Below are 7,802 nucleotides of genomic sequence, written 5' to 3' on the forward strand. Positions count from 1 at the left end.
AGGGAATTAAAAGCTACCAAAAACGATTACAATACAGTGTTCACTTTTTAGAGCATGTTCCACTATCACTAACTTCGCAGAATATCGTAGGTGAAAACATCTCTTGTGTTATACACGGCACTGGTCAATAGTATGCACAGTCTGTTCAGCATGAAACTGTCCACATCTGCAACGTATTTTCTATAATTCTGGCGTTCTGAAACCTAAATTGTTTTTTGCATACCTCATAATAACTGTATTATTATTATTATTTCTTTCCTTTCTCAGACGTTATGTCTGGTTAAAAATGGAAAGTGACGCAGACCTTGATCAAGCGTGACTTCCTTTTAATTGTACGGTATATGTCACATTGCATTTAGGAACTTTCGGGTAATTGAACATGTATCAATAATTATAGATTTCTGTAGTTGTATATATACGTTTGGATGTAGCTGTATTGCGTTGATGTACTGGTGGATATTGTGTGGTATGACTCCTGTAGTTGATAGTATAATTGGTATAATGTCAACTTTATCCTGATGCCACATGTCCTTGACTTTCTCAGCCATTTGGATGTATTTTTCAATTTTTTCACCTGTTTTCTTCTGTATATTTGCTGTATTTGGTACGGATATTTCGATTAGTTGTGTCAATTTCTTCTTTTTATTGGTGAGTATGTTGTCAGGTTTGTTATGTGATGTTGTTTTATCTGTTATAATGGTTCTGTTCCAGTATAATTTGTATTCATCATTCTCCAGTACCTTTTGTGGTGCATACTTGTATGTGGGAACGTGTTGTTTTATAAGTTTATGTTGTAAGGCAAGCTGTTGATGTATTATTTTTGCTACATTGTCATGTCTTCTGGGGTATTCTGTATTTGCTAGTATTGTACACCCGCTTGTGGTGTGATCTACTGTTTCTATTTGTTGTTTGCAAAGTCTGCATTTATCTGTTGTGGTATTGGGATCTTTAATAATATGCTTGCTGTAATATATGGTGTTTATTGTTTGATCCTGTATTGCAATCATGAATCCTTCCGTCTCACTGTATATATTGCCTTTTCTTAGCCATGTGTTGGATGCGTCTTGATCGATGTGTGGCTGTGTTAGATGATACGGGTGCTTGCCATGTAGTGTTTTCTTTTTCCAATTTACTTTCTTCATATCTGTTGATGTTATGTGATCTAAAGGGTTGTAGAAGTGGTTATGAAAATGCAGTGGTGTAGCCAATGTATTTATATGAGTGATTGCTTTGTGTATTTTGCTAGTTTCTGCTTGTTCTAGAAAGAATTTTCTTAAATTGTCTACCTGTCCATAATGTAGGTTTTTTATATCGATAAATCCCCTTCCTCCTTCCTTTCTGCTTAATGTGAATCTTTCTGTTGCTGAATGTACGTGATGTATACTATATTTGTGGCATTGTGATCGTGTAAGTGTATTGAGTGCTTCTAGGTCTGTGCTACTCCATTTCACTACTCCAAATGAGTAGGTCAATATTGGTATAGCATAAGTACTTATAGCTTTTGTCTCGTTTCTTGCTGTCAATTCTGTTTTCAGTATTTTTGTTAGTCTTTGTCTATATTTTTCTTTTAGTTCTTCTTTAATATTTGTATTATCTATTCCTATTTTTTGTCTGTATCCTAGATACACTCCAGGAAATTGAAATAAGAACACCGTGAATTCATTGTCCCAGGAAGGGGAAACTTTATTGACACATTCCTGGGGTCAGATACATCACATGATCACACTGACAGAACCACAGGCACATAGACACAGGCAACAGAGCATGCACAATGTCGGCACTAGTACAGTGTATATCCACCTTTCGCAGCAATGCAGGCTGCTATTCTCCCATGTAGACGATCGTAGAGATGCTGGATGTAGTCCTGTGGAACGGCTTGCCATGCCATTTCCACCTGGCGCCTCAGTTGGACCAGCGTTCGTGCTGGACGTGCAGACCGTGTGAGACGACGCTTCATCCAGTCCCAAACATGCTCAATGGGGGACAGATCCGGAGATCTTGCTGGCCAGGGTAGTTGACTTACACCTTCTAGAGCACGTTGGGTGGCACGGGATACATGCGGACGTGCATTGTCCTGTTGGAACAGCAAGTTCCCTTGCCGGTCTAGGAATGGTAGAACGATGGGTTCGATGACGGTTTGGATGTACCGTGCACTATTCAGTGTCCCCTCGACGATCACCAGTGGTGTACGGCCAGTGTAGGGGATCGCCCCCCACACCATGATGCCGGGTGTTGGCCCTGTGTGCCTCGGTCGTATGCAGTCCTGATTGTGGCGCTCACCTGCACGGCGCCAAACACGCATACGACCATCATTGGCACCAAGGCAGAAGCGACTCTCATAGCTGAAGACGACACATCTCCATTCGTCCCTCCATTCACGCCTGTCGCGACACCACTGGAGGCGGGCTGCACGATGTTGGGGCGTGAGCGGAAGACGGCCTAACGGTGTGCGGGACCGTAGCCCAGCTTCATGGAGACGGTTGCGAATGGTCCTCGCCGATACCCCAGGAGCAACAGTGTCCCTAATTTGCTGGGAAGTGGCGGTGCGGTCCCCTACGGCACTGCGTAGGATCCTACGGTCTTGGCGTGCATCCGTGCGTCGCTGCGGTCCGGTCCCAGGTCGACGGGCACGTGCACCTTCCGCCGACCACTGGCGACAACATCGATGTACTGTGGAGACCACACGCCCCACGTGTTGAGCAATTCGGCGGTACGTCCACCCGGCCTCCCGCATGCCCACTATACGCCCTCGCTCAAAGTCCGTCAACTGCACATACGGTTCACGTCCACGCTGTCGCGGCATGCTACCAGTGTTAAAGACTGCGATGGAGCTCCGTATGCCACGGCAAACTGGCTGACACTGACGGCGGCGGTACACAAATGCTGCGCAGCTAGCGCCATTCGACGGCCAACACCGCGGGTCCTGGTGTGTCCGCTGTGCCGTGCGTGTGATCATTGCTTGTACAGCCCTCTCGCAGTGTCCGGAGCAAGTATGGTGGGTCTGACACACCGGTGTCCATGTGTTCTTTTTTCCATTTCCAGGAGTGTATTTATAGGTATCTTTTTTTTCCATCGCTTCTATGCAGTCTCTGTGGTTATCCAATATGTAATCTTGTTTAGTGTGTTTTCCCTTGACTATGCTATTTTTCTTACATTTGTCTGTTCCAGAAGCCACATTTATATCATTGCTGAATACTTCTGTTATCTTTAGTAATTGGTTGAGTTGTTGATTTGTTGCTGCCAGTAGTTTTAGATCATCCATGTATAGCAAATGTGTGATTTTGTGTGGGTATGTTCCAGTAATATTGTATCCATAATTTGTATTATTTAGCATGTTGGATAGTGGGTTCAGAGCAAGGCAGAACCAGAAAGGACTTAATGAGTCTCCTTGGTATATTCCACGCTTAATCTGTATTGGCTGTGATGTGATATTTGAATTTGTTTGGATATTAAGTGTGGTTTTCCAATTTTTCGTTACTATGTTTAGGAACTGTATCAATTTAGGATCTACTTTGTATATTTCCAATATTTGTAGTAACCATGAGTGGGGTACACTATCAAAAGCTTTTTGGTAATCAATGTATGCGTAGTGTAGCGTCCTTTGTTTAGTTTTAGCTTGATATGTCACCTCTGCATCTATTATCAGTTGCTCTTTACATCCTCGTGCTCCATTGCAACAGACTTTTTGTTCTTCACTTATAATTTTGTTCTGTGTTGTATGTGTCATTAATTTCTGTCTAATGACTGAAGTTAATATTTTGTATATTGTTGGTAGGCATGTTATGTGGCGATATTTAGCTGGGTTTACTGTGTCTGCTTGATCTTTAGGTTTCAGATAAGTTATTCCATTGTGTAAGTGTATCAGGGAATGTGTATGGGTCTGCAAAGTAACTGTTAAATAATTTAGTTAGATGTGAATGTGTTGAGGCGAACTTCTTTAACCAGAAATTTGCTATTTTATCTTTTCCATGGGCTTTCCAATTGTGAGTAGACTTAATTGCTTGGGTGACTTCATGTTGCAAAATTATCACTTCAGGCTTTTGTGGTATCATCTTGTATGTGTCTGTTTCTGCTTGTATCCACCGTACATGCCTGTTATGTTGTACCGGGTTTGACCATATGTTGCTCCAGAAGTGTTCCATGTCTGTTATGTTTGGTGGATTGTCTATTTTAATGTGTATGTTATCTATTGTCTGGTAAAATTTCTTTTGGTTTGTGTTGAATGTTTGGTTTTGTTTCCTTCTATTTTCACTTTTTTTTGTATCTTCTAAGTCGTTTGGCCAATGCTTGTAATTTCTGCTTCTTTTCATCTAATTGCTCTATCGCTTCTTGTTATGAGATTTTACCTAACCTTTTTCGTTTTTTTCTGACATTTCATTTCTTATAAATTGTGTTAGCTGTCCAATGTCTTTTCTCAGTTTTTCTATTCTGATCTGTAGCCTGTGTTGCCAAGCTGGTTTTGTGGGTTTCTTCTGTGTGTTGGTTGCTTCTGATCTCTGCCTAGTGTGTATATTTAGTGTAGTGAGAGCTCCTATATAAACCAGTAGTTGTAGCTCTTCCATAGTTGTGTTTTCATTTATTTTGTTGTGTATGATTGTGTTGATAGTTTTTATTGTTGTTTCGACTTGTGGGATATTTGGCGGTCTATGCAAGAATGGTCTAATGTCTGTATTTGTGTATTTGTATTCTATATATGTCAGCTGAAATTTTTCTTCTATATCTAACATGTGTGTCACTTTGTGTTCTATTTGTGCTTGTTCTGGTGGCTGTTTTAAGATTTCTTTTTCCTCTGATTGTTTAATTGATGCGTGTTGTTCTTTGTTTGTTTGCTCTGGGATGTTTGAGTCCATTACCGTATTTTCTTCTTCTTCTGATTGCACATTATTTTGTTCCAGTATTTGTTGTACTTGTTGTTTGATGTTTTCTAATTCTGACTGGGGTAGCCTGTTATTTTTGATTATTACACGGAACTGATCAGCTAGTCATTGTTCTGTTAAAAATTTTAATTCTGGGTATCTGGTAATAAATGTTGTGTATACATGTGATCTGTATCTAGTTGTGTAGGTTCCTTGGTTTGTTGCTTGGTATTAACAGCATGTGAGGTGTCGATTAACTTCATCTGTCCATCTCATCCTCTTTCTTTGTTTTCCTTCTAGGGTGGTTGTAGGAAGCATTTCCCGCAAAACACCTCTATTATTATTATTTTTGCTGGAGACCTGAACGTCGAATCGCTTATGTGCCTCTTTAGGAGGCGGATAACCTTTCCTACTACTGAGCCTCAAAATGGCAGAAAAGCTTGCGTCTTTGTGTGCTCCATGGGCGGCCTTGTGTTTGCATGTCTTTGGAAAGATGGCTTGCACAATTTGACAGCCGTTGTAGCTGTATTACTTGAACAGTTTCCGTAAGTAGCTCAGTTCCTTTGGAAGGTTTTCAGCATCTGGGTCGGCTTACACTCGTTGAACCAAGGTCCTCAAACCAGAAATGTTCTGTGACAGGTGGTGACAGATGGTAGGAGTCGATAGGGGTTGGATTTATGGTAAACACTGTGGCTGAGCATGCAATTGCTTTACAGCGAACCAGGACATCAAGGAACAGCAGGGCACCATCCGTCTCTAGCTCCACCATGAACTTGATGTTGTCATGGATGTTGTTCATATGGTTCAAGAATTTTACACGCTTTTCATGTCCATCAGACCAGACAACGAATGTGTCGTTCACGTAATGATAAAAGCATCTAGGTTTTACAGGAGCCATGTCCATAGTGATATCCTCAAAGTACTCCATAAACATATTGACTATAACTGGCGCTAATGTGCTTCCCATCACAATGCCGTCATTCTCCTCCGAATGCGAAAATATTCTGTTGACACTCACCTACATCATAATAAAATAAGAGAAATCACAGCTCAAACAGAAAGATTTAGGTGTTCCTTTTTCCCACACACCATTCGAGAGTGGAATGGTAGAGAAGTAGTATGAAAATGGTTCGATGAACCCTCTGCCAGGCACTTAAGTGTGAATTGCTGAGTAACCATGTAGGTGCAGATGTAGATGTAGTTAAAATACTGTCCACCATACAAAAAATACGATGATGTCATTGTTGTTGTGGTCTTCAGTCCTGAGACTGGTTTGATGCAGCTCTCCATGCTACCCTATCCTGTGCAAGCTTCTTCATCTCCCAGTACTTACTGCAACCCACATCCTTCTGAATCTGCTTAGTGTATTCATCTCTTGGTCTCCCTGTACGATTTTTACCCTCCACGCTGCCCTCCAATGCTAAATTTGTGATCCCTTGATGCCTCAGAACATGTCCTACTAACCGGTCCCCTCTTCTTGTCAAGTTGTGCCACAAACTCCTCTTCTCCCCAATTCTATTCAATAGCTCCTCATTAGTTATGTGATCTACCCATCTAATCTTCAGCATTCTTCAGTAGCACCACATTTCGAAAGCTTCTATTCTCTTCTTGTCCAAACTATTTATCGTCCATGTTTCACTTCCATACATGGCTACACTCCATACAAACACTTTCAGAAACGACTTCCTGACACTTAAATCTATATTCGATGTTAACAAATTTCTCTTCTTCAGAAACGCTTTCCTTGCCATTCCCAGTCTACATTTTATATCTTTTCTACTTCGACCATCATCAGTTATTTTGCTCCCCAAATAGCAAAACTCCTTTACTACTTTAAGTGTCTCATTTCCTAATCTAATTCCCTCAGCATCACTCGACTGAATTCGACTACATTCCATTATCCTCGTTTTGCTTTTGTTGACGTTCATCTTATATCCTCCTTTCAAGACACTATCCATTCCGTTCAGCTCCTCTTCCAGGTCCTTTGCTGTCTCTGACAGAATTACAATGTCATCGGCGAACCTCAAAGTTTTTATTTCTTCTCCATGGATTTTAATGTCCACTCCGAATTTTTCTTTTGTTTCCTTTACTGCTTGCTCAATATACAGATTGAATAACATCAGGGAGAGGCTACAACCCTATCTCACTCCCTTCCCAACCACTGCTTCCCTTTCATGCCGCTCGAGTCTTATAACTGCCATCTGGTTTCTGTACAAATTGTAAATAGCCTTCCGCTCCCTGTATTTTACCCCTGCCACCTTTAGAATTTGAAAGAGAGTATTCCATGTATGATGTCATAGTATGCACAAATAAATCCGTAACAGTGTCGTCAAACAATTGGGAGAGTATATCTATACAACCATTAATGGGAATGCTCGTGAATAATGACTTCACATGAGAGCTAAATATCACATTTCCTTCTCCAAGACTCATACCTTTAATGTGGCTGGTGGACTGAGTCCTATTCTTGATACGTTGCATGCAGTATTCGCAAGTACAAGTCAGTGAACCCCGTGCACATTGCTTGCAAGCTTAACATTTCCTAATGACAATTAGTTCTGTAATATGATAATCAATAGATTAGCCTTGTGGCTATCTGAGACCACTATTTCCTATACGTTTTCCTATTTTACCAAAGGGAGACAGCAGTAATGGTACAATTATGTATGTATGCCATTACACAAGGTTAGTGTGCATACCAGAAAGATGATAACTAATAATTTGTATTTTCATGCAGGAGACATGCAATTGCAGACGTCATAGCACAGTGATGATGCAGGATGATTCTGAATTCGTATTACACGCTTCTAGGGGTTGTAGAGGGGACTTGGTAGATGACATTTTGACAAGAAACCATGTCCATAAATGTGCCCTTTGGATGTAAAATCAGTTTTAAGATCAGATCACATTCAAATCTCCCTCTTCACTGGTACACACACTAGCTGA

This window comes from Schistocerca nitens, chromosome 1 (genome assembly GCF_023898315.1).
Source record: "Schistocerca nitens isolate TAMUIC-IGC-003100 chromosome 1, iqSchNite1.1, whole genome shotgun sequence".
NCBI lineage: Eukaryota > Metazoa > Arthropoda > Insecta > Orthoptera > Acrididae > Schistocerca > Schistocerca nitens.